Below are 13,316 nucleotides of genomic sequence, written 5' to 3'. Positions count from 1 at the left end.
TGCTCATCTGTGTACAGTATTCCACTTTGTATTATAAAATAAGCCATCTGTTAAGTGATTTTGCCCAATTATAGGCTACTGTGAGTATTCTAAACATGTTTCATATAGGCTACGCTTAGCTATAATATTGGGTAAGTTAGGTACATTAAAGGCATTTTCAACTTCTGATATCTTCAATTTGCCATGGGTTTATAAAGACCTAACATCACTATAAGTCTAGAAGCATCTGCTTCTTGTCCAAGTTCACGCAATTTAAAAAAAATGACAGTACAGAAATTCAAATCCAGTTTTTCTTTCATTCCAATGCTCTTTCCATTCAATAATATATCCATCCAATTTTCAACAACATGATCATTTATACCCCAATGGATCTGTAAGTTATACCCCAATGGATCTATAAGTACATTTCACTAAAAATATGTGGAGAATTTGACAAAGCTAATTTTATTTTAAAATATATTTGCTGAATTTACTGTAGATATCTTTATAAATCTAAATAATTTTTCCTCAATGAATTTTCAAGCATAGGATTTTTGAGAATAGGTCAATTCATATCTATTTTCTGCTTGGATTTCACATACACTTGATACCAAAAAAAATTCGTTGCAGGCTAATGTAATCATAGAAATATTTTAGGAAACAGGAAAACTAAAGGGTATTCTTGATTTTCTATGTGACCTTATCTACTGTACTTAACCTTTTTGTTGAAACTTCCTCCATCTGCAAAAGATTCTTCATAATTATACCGTCTTATTATCTCATCAGTATGCAGGAATTCTAAGTTCTTCTGGAAATAAGAGAATACCATAAACTCCTATCCCCTAACGCAGGGTGGAGGGATTCTGTCATGATTATCCAGGAGTGGTAAAAAAAAAAAAAAAACAAAACAAAACCAAAAACCTGACATTATTGCTACTGCTACCATAAGCTAGGAAAAGTTCACTCACAGATGGCATCATTCTTTCCCAGAAAGTGAGAATTTAGTGTCAGAATATTCTTTTCCACGTATAACTCCAGGTGGCTACCCCAAAGTTGTTGCTCTTTATGCTCAGATCTCAGAGTATGGTTGGAGGACCAGATGCATTGCGGAAGAGCATGTTGAAAACATAGAATCTCAGTACCTCTCCTGATCCACTGAATCAGAATCTTTATAAAACAAGATCCCCAGGTGGTCCAGACGTGCTTTAGAGTTTGAGAAGCACTGTATATTGTGAAATATTTGTTCCATTCTGAACCCTCTTGAGATGTTAGCAGGAATGTGTGGAAGTCCTCTTCTGATTGGGAGCTATTTGCAAGGACAGAAGTTAGAGATAGCCCCTCCGAGTCCCATGGCCTCTGTGTTTAATTTTGATAGAAAAGACAGTAAGAAAGGAGAGCGTCATTAGCGGCTCCTTCTGGAAGTCTTCAATTGTCCTGGTCTTTGTAGCCTGTATGGAGTAACTGATAGCTCTCACTTACTCTCTTTGCTGCAGAAGAAAGTACTTGAATTTGACAGTTTTGGCGATCCCTGTTATGTACAGAAACACTAATGGCTAAAATTACAAACATCTTTATAAAAATGTAATTCTGTTACAAGATGAATTATGATCTAAACTTAGTTCCAAATGGAATTAAAACTGGGGTGTTTCTTTTCAAACCGTCAGTTTGTTTATGCAGTGGCTTCAGCCCTGAGCAGAATCACCTTCAAAGTGAAAAACAATTCTGGCTTAGAACTGCCAGTTCCTATGAAGCAACCCTAGGTACCAGGATGCTCCAGGTCCTGATTTGTTTGCATGATGTAAACTTAGACTTATGCAGTAACATATAAATAATGTATACCCAACATCTTCCATTAATTAAAAAAGGCAAATGGATTAAGAACCTTTGCAGAGCCAGTCCCTTTTCTGACCAATGTGTAAGAATCTCCAATTCCTTCTAAAATTATTTGTCAGGTCTCATGGCATTTTGAGATATTCTGGAAATTGTTTTATTAGAGTGGAAGAGTATTTTAGATACTACGGCAACATTTCTGTGCTCTCCTTTCATCACAGTCTCTGACGACTTCACTTATCATGATGGATCTCTGGCTACATGGTTAGGAGGCAGACAAAATGTAAGTCTAATTTCATTTGAAGTAGCATAGGTGCAAGTGTTAGAGATAGAAAAAAATCTTTCCATGTTTTCTCCTGAAAAGGAAAGAATCCCTTTTGCATTTGAAATCATTCCTCTTTATGGCATTGCCCACCTGCTTCCACACACATGAATGGGAATTGAGCCTTTCAAAATCAGAGTCCAGATTTTTCCAGGATAATCCTACTGAAATGGTGGCAACATCAATACTTGCTAAGAGTGGTGAAAGCAGCTTCCGAGCAGAAGTTCAATGTAGGGAACAAGTGTTGAGGACAACCTGACCTTATTACATGTGCTCTGAACCACTGAGAAACACTGCAGGTCTACAGAGCAGGAAAGTGTGGAATCTGCAGTATATTTCCCCACACATCCATGTTGGGATCATTTAATGTTAGTAGCATGAGAGAACAAGTATAGATGTTTCAAAATTATTTCTTTTTATACCTGTAACAGGGGCATAGGTAAAAGCGAAATAGTTTGTCAGCCGGCTGTATTGCAAATTTTAGGACATTTAAGCAGTAATAATGGCTAAATCCCTTCTTTGCACAACTCCTCCTTTTCCTCCCACAGAATGTCATAGTGTGGATAGGACGCATGTGTTAACTGACCTGAAAACTTTTTTTCAGCTTGGTTTGATTTGAAGAATGAGAACTTTGTAACCTCATGTTTCATTAAAAAGAGTTACATTTGAAAAGCAAGTTTATTAAGTCCTAACTTGTTCCACTAACAATGAAGGGAACAAAATGAGATTAACTGCTTAATTTCCAAAATGCTATGCTGACCAAAAGTTTGCAGATCTTTATCCCCTAAGCATTTTCTGATTATAAAACAGCATCACTAACCCACTCTCTCTTTCAATGTTGAAAAGTCAATGACAGGAGCACGCTGTGTTGGTACTTTATCACAGGAATTTTTTTCCAAGTGCAAAATTTGTTGAAAAGTTATAAAGCAAACCTTTGGTTTGGGGTTTAGATTATGTATTTGAAGCCATGATTATTTGAAGCCCTAGAAATAGGAATTCAGGGAAAGATGAAACACTAAACATTTTCAAATATTGCCCTAGTTAGTGTAACCCACCACTCTGTAAACTTCACAATGGTGGAAACCTCATCTTTGTTGTTCATTCACTAGTCCTCAGTACTTAGCACAGTGTCTATCCTAATACTATACGTTCAACAAAGATCTAGTGAATGAATCAATTAATAGTGGTTTAATAAATAAGTAGTTAAGGTCAAGCTGGTGGTTTATAGCAGGAATCAGCCAACATTTTGTGCCAAGGGCCAAATAATAAATATTTTCTGCTTTGCAGGCCATATGGTCTCTGTTGCAACTACTTGACTCTGCCATTGTAGTGAAAGCAATCATAGACAGTATGTAAGTGGATAAGCATGGCTGTGTTCCTGTGTTCCAATAAAACTTTATTCACAAAACAGGTGTTGAGCTGTATTTAGCCCATGGGCCATAATTACCTAACTTGGGGTCAATAGAATACAATGTCCTATGGCTTTGGGGCCAACTATCCTATTATAACTTTGTTTTCTTTCCTTGGACTTTTATAGATTATATATTCACTCATGAATTTCTTAGTATTTATTTAGTAAAGCACTATTATATGGCTGTGGAGACTATCTAGATATATAAAACATACTTTCTACCCTCAAATAACTTTTGGTATAATAACTGTCTTCCAAACTCACCCATCAGATAAGTCATTTCCCATTCTAGAAATAGGCTAAGAAAAAGATAAAGAGAGGTCAGAAATATAACAACTGATAAATATCCATAGATAATAAACTATCAGATATGAGGGAATATTTACCTGCCAACATATTTTAGCATCATTTTCTTTCTCTTTTTTAATTTCTTAGGTGTTTTTTTTTTTGAAAGGTCTTGCTCTGTCACTCAGGAGGGAGTCCAGTGGCACAACCATGGCTCACTGTAATCTCTGCCTACTTGACTCAAGCAATTGTCCTACCTCAGCCTCCCAAGTAGCTGGAACTTCAGGCATGTGCCACCAGATATTTTTGCATTTTTTGCAGAGAGGAGGTTTTGCCATGTTGCCCATGCTGGTCTTGAATTCCTGAGCTAAAGTGATCCACGGGCCTTGGTCTACCAAAGTTCTGGGATTACAAGTGTGAGCCACCATGCCTGGCCTCTTTTTTAAATTTCAAAGTAAACTTTTTATTGAGGTATACAATCCATGTAGAAGGTAGGCTCCAACTATAGTATGATTTGGAAGATTTTTTATCCTGTAACCAGCATCTAAATCAACAAATATGGTACTAGCAACTCAGAAAACCCTAGTATATTTTTCCTGGCATTACCAAGTATCCTCCCACAACAAAGTTCAGCATTATAGTGGCCTTAACTACACAGTTTACTTATAACATGCATCTTTTAAGATGCTAGCCAAGAATCCAGGCAACCCAGAATTTCCCTTTGGGTGTATAACCCCTCCCAACTCTCAGCCCATGCATTTCAATGGAGAATGACTCCATATACAGGGCTCCTTGGTAGATTATGAAATATATACCAAAGCAATCAATGCACTCTCATTTCAGACTGCTGTATGTGTCAGAAAGAGCAAGGAAGTAGCTTCTCTCTGATTGAACTGGGAATAATGAGGATGGAGTTTAGAGGTTCCGAGGGGCCACCGCACAATTTCAGGGAACAGCCAACTCCAAAATCTCTGAATCTGGCTGTGCTTTGGAATAACTCTCCTTCTGTAGTTTTCAGTTTAAATAGCCAATAAGTGCTTCCTAATCCTCTCCTGTATTTATGTTAATACTAGTTTAACCTGAAAGCAAAGCTCCTGTAATGGAGGTCCAAGTGAAATAGATTCTTATTGTGGCATGATTTTAAAAAATTGAACATAAATATGATTTTTAAGAATGAAAGTAAATAAAGGAGAAGGGAGGAAGAAGAGCTGAGAAATTTAAAACAAACAGCAAAATAAAACAAAAATGTAGTCAGAGAAGTAGGGAGAAAACCAGAAAATTGCAGTGGCCTGGATGCTGAGGGAGCAAATTCAAGTCTTCTTCAGAGCTGTCAAATGCTGTATAGAAATAAAATATACCACAGAATTCATTTGTGTATTCATTTATAAATATCTGTTGAGCACTGATGTATACCAGACACTCTAATGAGTACTGGAGACACATCAATGAATAAAAGAAACAGAAGTCCCTGCCCGTGGGGGTGTGGGGCTTACCGTTTAGATTGGAAAAACCTTTAGATCTGGTCATATGGAATAATCCTGTAGAGAGCTGTTTTGTCAAGCATCGAGGGACAAAACACACATTCCCGAGAACATCAGGCATGAATGATGGCCAGGAAGGGGAGTCGGTGCATGCTTGTTGCCAGGGGTTGTGACGTAGCTCACAGATTTCCCTACCATTCTTTGTTAGTTTTCTTTATTCATATTAACTTCCTTTTGAATGACACGATGAGAGTGTCATTGGCTTTTTCTCCTTAAAAGCATTGAATTCCTGAGGATTTTTATGGCATTTTGACTTAGTATGATATGGGAAGGTCTCAGGTCGCTCCCGTTGTCCTGTATCCAGGGCTCACACCAATCAGCACAGGGTCGGGATTTGGTGCTCCCTCCCTGCCTCCTGTGAATAGTACTACAGACATAAAAATACTATTAGGTTTTGACTTATAAAATAACTCAAATGTTTTGAACACAGAGTAGATGATTCTCATAATTCTGTCTCTTGTCAGATTTCCCCAAGACTGGGAAGGCTTTTGATATTTTTGTGAGAGTTGGAGGTGACTGGGAAGTAATAGCATACACTTGATTCTATTGTTCTTTCCAGAAAGTGAAGAGCCCAGTAGAAATGTCATTGACAGCTCCAAACAAGTCAGTCTTAAGCTGTAGGTAGGCATTTCTTTATCTGCTTGTCCAGCGACTTCTGGTTGGTGTTACAGCCTACATTTCATAAAGGGACTCATAAGCAGCTAGTGAGAGCCAGGTGAATAGATCTGTCATTCGCTGTGTGGCTCACTGACCAAGAAGGATAACATATCCATACTGCAGTCCACAAGAATGCTTGAGATAGGACAAGGAGGCCTCAGAAAAGTTTCTGTCATATTTTATGGGTAGTGACTGTGTTATTCAAATATGTCACTTAATGCGTAGTTACTGTGTATAATGGAAATGGAGTGCCAATTTCAGCAGACTGCAATAAAATACACTAAAACTCAGCTAAACCTGACTTACTCATGGTGATTCAAAAGTTACTAAAAGATTTGAAGTTACTGAATCAGAAGTTACTAAAGAATCAGAAGTCAATGAAGGATGAAGTACCTCTGTTTTAAACTCAACTTATCTTGTCCTCCATAGATAAATATAAATGGTTGTTCTCTATATGAAGAAATGTTAGATAAGCAAGCCAGCATTTTCTATAGATCTTGAAATGTATATATCCAGCTGTATAGTGAAGACAATAATATTCCAGAATGCTAGTGACCTTCTGCAACCACTTGTTCTGTAACGACTCATATAAAGCTAATCTGAAAGGAAGAAATGTAGATAAGTTTATTTAGCTAGAACTTTCAAACATATCTACTTAATAATTAGTCTGTTATTTTGCTGAAAACAGAACATTACATTTCCAATAAATATTTATTAGGCAAGAATATATACCTTAACTAAGACTGACTAAAAGCAAACCAAAAACCAAACCAAACCAAACAAAATTGGAATGTTAGGTGATTGTTCATCTTGGCTTGTCCGAATATATAGATTTTGCATATACAGATTACTGTCCCGTTTTTTCCCTTGATTTTATTTTCAGATAGAATAGAATGTATTAAAATATGCTCAAATTACAACTAATATATAGGAGTTGGGGCTAGGCTCGAACCCACTCTGTCACTTCATCTGTCTGGATCCCTGAAAGTAAGTTCATTTGCACAAGGAACCTAAGAGTTCCCTGAGGAAGACTTACCCAGAGAAAAGGTGCCTCAAAAGTAGCTCAAAGGGACACTGGGTCTACAGCAAACAATGAGTACAATGTCTGTTATTTTCTTTGTCACCCAAAAAAGCCCCATAAAGTTGTAGGCAAAAATGAACGTTAAGTGAAATGAAAAGAACTCTTTGTGAATTATTGGCAGTGCGACACAGCCCTCCTTTACAGTGTGAAAAGGGAAACAGAGATGCACCACATTTTAGGGCTTATAACAGCTCAGTTTTGACATTTCCTGAGTTCTAGAGACTGCAGTAGTACTCAGTATTCACCAACTCAGACCCACAGCAGCCATGTCATTGAGAACACTGCACTAAGGCACTGTCACAGCAAGGTGGCTTTGGACCCATAAAGCAAGATGGCACCAAAGATAGCGAACAATGGCAGATTCAAAAGGAAAGTTTAGTAACCTATGCCACGTGGGGGCTCTGAGAAATAATCATCTTGTGGCACTTGGCAGGGTCTTTGAGTCTCAAAAGAGAGGATGAGGGTGAGCCAAAGAAATCTTATTTTGTTGGCAGTGTAATTTAATTTTATATACCTCAGAGCTCCCACAGCTTTATCCAAATCATACTCATAACATGCATCTGTAAAGCCAAAAGATCAGAGAAAGGGGCAACATGATTTCTTAAGTGCTCCATTTTCTCAGAAAATACAAGGCTATATCTCTCCTTAATGATTTGTAATTAAAATCATTCAGGTAATTATGTTTAATGAATATTATCTCTCTTCATCTTAAACCATCCTGAATGAGTTAGAAAGAAAATATTCTTGCTGAAGATAACTACACACATGCCTGTGAGTGTGTACACTTCTCTCCGCCCACTGTTTCCTGTTTCTGCCTCCCCCCCAAGGAACAGGAGATGTCATTGTTGGCAGCTGATGAGGCAGAGCCCCCAAAGTGAATAGACAGGGGTGCAGTTAAGGGAGCTTTTGTCTGGTAGATTAGACAGCCACCAGTTTTATGTTCATGATTGACTTTCTTCCATATAACTGTTAGACAAAACTATTCACCTGTTAGTGTCTTCATTCTGTGCTTTGAAAATCACTGTCAGAATTTACCAGGCAGCACTTTATATGGGGAATCAGCTTTGCTTGGGTTCCTCTGAATATATCCTTAAACCCCAGCCTTTTTCAGATTGTACCCCTTTCTTCTTCACTATTTTATGAGAATGCAAGGACCCATTAACCATAAGACACTCGTTTCCCCTGAGAAAACACATAGAAGAAGACTAGAGAAGAGATACAAAACATACTCTGGGCCCCTGAATCCCACTGAATGATTTCATAAAGCTCCTTGGGGATTTGTTTTGGTCTCACATTGATCTTCCCTGGTGCTAGAGCTCTAAGCCAATACCTCTGGCCAATGGTACTGCAAAATCCTTTTTAAGTGTGTGTACACTCCAGTTCCCACCATAGGGAGAGCCCTTCTAAAGGGACCTGAACTGTTTCTTTCCAAAACTTTGAGCCCCAGATGTTCTCACAGGCCAAGAGCTGTTCTCGGAATTCAAAGGAGAGCTGGTGCTTTTACGGAGCTGAGTAATGGCAGTGGGCCAGCTCGACTCATGTGGTGAGGTTCACTGCATTGTGATTTATAAAATGTCCCCAATAAAACTAAAAAAAATAAAGATAAAAATCTGTTCCTTATTTATCCTACCCAGTAAAAAAAAGTACCATAGTGCATTTCTAAGAATACTTAATTTTATGTGTGTGATTATAATTATTTAAACACTTGCTAGCATTTTTCCAGAAGCCCTTTCTTCCTCAGATGAGCCAAAACATTATTTTTTTCCACTCTGATTGTCACAAACAAAACAAAATGGATATTTTCTGCTATTAGAAGCCTGAAGAGCATTTAACTACGTGGCATATATTGTAAGGAAAATTGGAAAGCTGTATTTTTAAAATTCATACTTTCCAAGAAAAGATGAAAGTGGATCGCATTTAAACTAATATTGGAATGCAGAGAGGAAGGACAAAGGAAATCCAGTTTGTCTTCCGCCTGGCTTTCGTATGTAAAGTTCTGTACATGTTCTTAAAAGAATATGTATAAAACCATTCGTAGAACACTGCACATGTAAGTTAGTAACTATTTTTATATCACCAGGAGGAACTAGCTTTCTTTGGGCCTCCAGTTACTGTACCATGAACCTGAGGGGTGCAGAGAATTTGGATCAGGGCAGAGGCAGAGCAGAAAGGACTACAGATGTCCCGTTGGTATTTTCTGTGAACAACTCAATTCTCTAGAGAACCCTGGCTATAAAGGAGAAGGCCCAACAGCTGAGCAGTTAAATGCTCACTTATTGTCAGGCTAAGATAAACCAGAATTTTGGAAACCTTTAGGAAAAAGAGATTGTAACAGCAGAGCACTCTTACAGTCTTTACTAAACCAATTCAATATAAGTTCTTGGTATTTAATTATAAGAATAATGTCCTTACTGATACACAGATTTTTCAGGGTGTGGAGCAATCTGGAAACAGTCAAAAAGTCTAATTAATGGTGACATCTGGGAGGATAACAGAAAGCCATTTATAGCTATTGTAAAAGTCCTTATGAGATATATCTAGGAGAGTGGTTCTCAAAAAGGGCAATTTTGCCCAGATGGGACACTTGGTCATGTCTGGAGACATTTTTGGTTGTCCCAGTGCGTAGCTCCAACTGGTGTCTTCTGAGTAGATGCTTTGGATACAGAGTGCCCACCAGCACCCTTGTTGCCATTAAAAACTAATGGCCATGTGGACAGAGTAAGTAGGGTTGCTGATCCCTGCCTATCCACCTGCCTGTGTGCTGGGGTTGTGGTGGACCAGGATGGTGGGCTTCTTGGAGGAACAGCTTGGCTAGAAGCTAGTGATCAGCAGCAGTAAGGTTGACCAGTGGCAGTGGTAGGACTTCATGCGGGACATGCCTTGGCTGGAGCTGCCCTGCAAGGAGAAGCACAGAAGCTTAAACTTGGAAACAAATACCAAACTTTCAGCATTCCGTTGCTAATATTCATAGATGCTACCACTGGAAAGGTTGTATGCAAGAATGGGCTGCTGGTGATCTGAGATGACCCAGAAGGTATGGAATTCCCTTGGGAACCTAACACACAGGACAATCCTTCACAACAAGAAACTATCAGGCCCAAAATGATAGTTATGATAAACAATAATGCCACAGTCAAGAAACCCTGGCATAGAATTACAAATCTCAAGGGTTTTCTTTTGCAAGGTACAGGATTAAAACCATGTTAAGCTATCCTTTCTTTAAATGAACCTAGAATACTTACTACCTGGCATGGTTTGGACTTGTGTGTCCACCCAAATTTCTTGTGGAATTTTAAAGCCTACATGTCAAGAAAGGGACATGTTAAGAGGTGATTGGATCATGGGGGCAGTTTCCCTTATGCTGTTCCCATGATAGTGAGGGAATTCTCACAAGATCTGATGGTTTTAAAAGTGGCAGTTTCCCCTGCGTGTTTTCTCTCTCCTACTGCCTTGTGAAGAATGTGCCTGCTTTCCCTGCTCCTTTCATCATAATTGTAAGTTTGCTGAGGCCACCCCAGGCCATATTAAACTGATTCAATTAAACATTTTTTGTTTGTTTGTTTATAAATTTCCTGGTCTCAGGTATTATCTTTATAGCTGTGTGTTTTGAAATGTGAAAACAACATGAGTTTTGGGAGGGGCCAGGGGCTGAATGATACGTTTTGGCTCTGTGTCCCTACTCAAATCTCATGTAAAATTTTAATTCCCACATGTCAAGGGAGGGGCCTGGCAGGAGATGATTGGATCATGGGGTCAATTTCCCCCAGGCTGTTCTCATGATAGTGAGGGGGTTCTCATGAAATATGATGGTTTTTAAAATAGTGGTTTCCCTTGCTTACTCTGTCTCCGGCCACCTTGTGAAGAAGGTGCTTGCTCCCCCTTTGCCTTCCACCATGATTTTAAGTTTGCTGAGGCCTCCCCAGCCATCCAGAACTGTGAGTCAACTAAACCTCTTTTGTTATAAATTACCCAGTCTCAGGTAGTATCTCTATAGCAACGTGAAAATCGACTAATATACTACCAAGACAAATAAGTGATACTCACTTTGGAGAGATGTTCATGCTGCTTCTTAGGTAATTAGAAAAAAATCAGCTCCATGACAGAGTTAAACCTGGCATCAGAGTGCCCACCAGCACCCTTGTTACCGTTAAAAATTAGCAGCATCCAGGCCACATGGACAGAGGAAGTGGAATTGCTGCTGCCTGCCCCACCACAGGCCTGCATTCTAGGGTTGTGGTGGGCCAGGATGGTGAGCTTCTTGGAGGAATAGCTTGGTTAGAAGCTGGTGATAAGCAGCAGCAGGGATGACCAGTGGCAGTGGTAGGACTTCATGCGGGACATGCCTTAGCTGGAGCTGCCCTACAAGGAGAAGCACAGAAGCTTAAACTTTGGAACAAATACCAAATTTCTGACATTCCATTGCTAATATTCATTGATGCCACCACTGGAAAGGTTGTATGCAAGAATGGGCTGCTGGTGATCTGAGATGACCCAGAAGGTATGGAATTCCTTGGGAACCTAAACTCTTCAGGGAAGTCATTTCAGAGCCCTTCCTTAAAAATGACTCACAGTGCCTGGAGAGCAGCAGCCTGGAAGGATCTCACACAGGATGCTATTTCTGTGCACGTGGGGGTCCATCCTGCCAAAGCCTCACCCAGGGCCTGGTGGAATCCTATTAGAAGATCAAGGAGGCAGGCCAGAACTTTGAGATTATCCTAGTCAGTGAAGACAGGTGAGAAGAGTCCTTCAAATAGTACTTCAGTGATAGGTTCTGGCTCATTATTCCCTCCACTGAGGAGTTCTGGAGGTCACACTCCAGCTGGCTGTATGGAATCCAAGACATTCCCTATGCTCATTGTGCTGGACCCACAGGGCAAGATGATCATGCCGGCGCTTGAGGGTGCAAGTAGAGTTGCTTAACGACGAGGACTGCTGGGAGTTTCATGGCACTCCAAGCCCGTGCTGAAGATCTCTGACTCACTGTGCAGCTCAATTGGACCCTGCCTCCTTTTCTTTTTTTCTTTTTTTTGTAGACTCTGAGGATGACAGGGAGTCCCAGGGAGCCAAGCAGCTGATTCAGCCAATAGCTGAGAAAATCATTGCCAAATGCAAAGCCAAAAAGGAGGAGACACCACTTCCATTTTTTTGTACCTGGGGAGGATGACATGACTGACTTCTGTGAGATTATATCAACTCTCCAGAGGCTGCCCTTTTACTCACTATGCTGGACATGTCAGCACTGGCCAAGTTTGTGATGGACGTGGAAGAGATCACCCCTACTATTGTAGAGGACTTTGTGAATAACTTCCTGGCAGAAAAACTCAATCCAGAGCCCACCTGATGGGGCCTGGCCTTCTGAGATGCTATTTACAATTTAGTCATCTCCTCCTCCCCTTCCTTCCCTCTACCCTTAGACTTATCCTATGTGTCCTGAATTATACAACCCAAGTGTCCAACCTCTTGTGGTGCCTTGCTTCTGCATTCACTCCCCAGGTTAGCACCCTGGGGTACATGTTCTCTCAGCAGCAGCAGAATCCACCATTGTTGGAGACTCTGCTTGGGATCACGAGATGGCACAGCCTAGTCAGAACAGAGACAGCATCACTTTGACAGAGTCACTAGCTTTTGGTAAAGAATCTACCAGGATTTTCTTCTGCAGAGTAAGTGTGAAGGGCCAGTGGATCAGGGCTCTTGCTCTGACTCTGGTATCAGCAAGTACACAACCAGACAGCCAGAGGAACTGCCTGGCGACACCTACGTGGAGGTGGAGCAGAGAAAGAGTCTTGGCCTTGATAGGCCTCAGCTTGGAGCTGTTGGTGAGGAAATCCTTTCCTAAGTGACAGCTTTTCTTAGTCTGAGGGAAAAACAGCAGCTTATCAACGTGTTCTTGGAGAAGAGTTTTTCAAATGTAAAAGGAAGCTTTTGGGCTTTTTTAGGGTGAGAAAAGCCATTTAACAAAGGTAATAGTTCATACAGTTATGGCTTTACTGTTACTGAGCTCCCACCTCATGATGAGAGCTTCTCATTCTTTCATCGCTCTCTTCCTCGATCTTGACCTTCCCCGAGTTTCTGCATGCTTATATGAGCAGCTCCCATGATCTAGAAATGTTGTTAACAGATTCTTCCCCTTGTATATCTATTCCCAAGAAACTCAGCTCTGAGTTCTTAGAGGAGCACCTCCTAGCCAGCACAGACCTCTCACTCCACCCA

At 40.1% G+C, this 13,316-nt stretch overlaps 1 long non-coding RNA gene and 1 pseudogene across 1 annotated transcript in view; both read left to right on the top strand.

Moving 5' to 3' along the window:
- Positions 1-12,865, top strand: part of LOC101038232 (nucleoredoxin pseudogene) — a 40,533-nt pseudogene extending 27,668 nt beyond the window's left edge.
- Positions 1-13,316, top strand: part of LOC141581077 (uncharacterized) — a 292,842-nt gene that overhangs the window by 244,086 nt on the left and 35,440 nt on the right. The window lies entirely within an intron of this gene.

The sequence above is a fragment of the Saimiri boliviensis genome, chromosome 14, assembly GCF_048565385.1.
Source record: "Saimiri boliviensis isolate mSaiBol1 chromosome 14, mSaiBol1.pri, whole genome shotgun sequence".
In the NCBI taxonomy this organism is placed as follows: Eukaryota; Metazoa; Chordata; class Mammalia; order Primates; family Cebidae; genus Saimiri; species Saimiri boliviensis.
The sequence above is the reverse complement of the archived record's forward strand: the minus strand, read 5'-3'. Positions and strand labels throughout refer to the sequence as shown.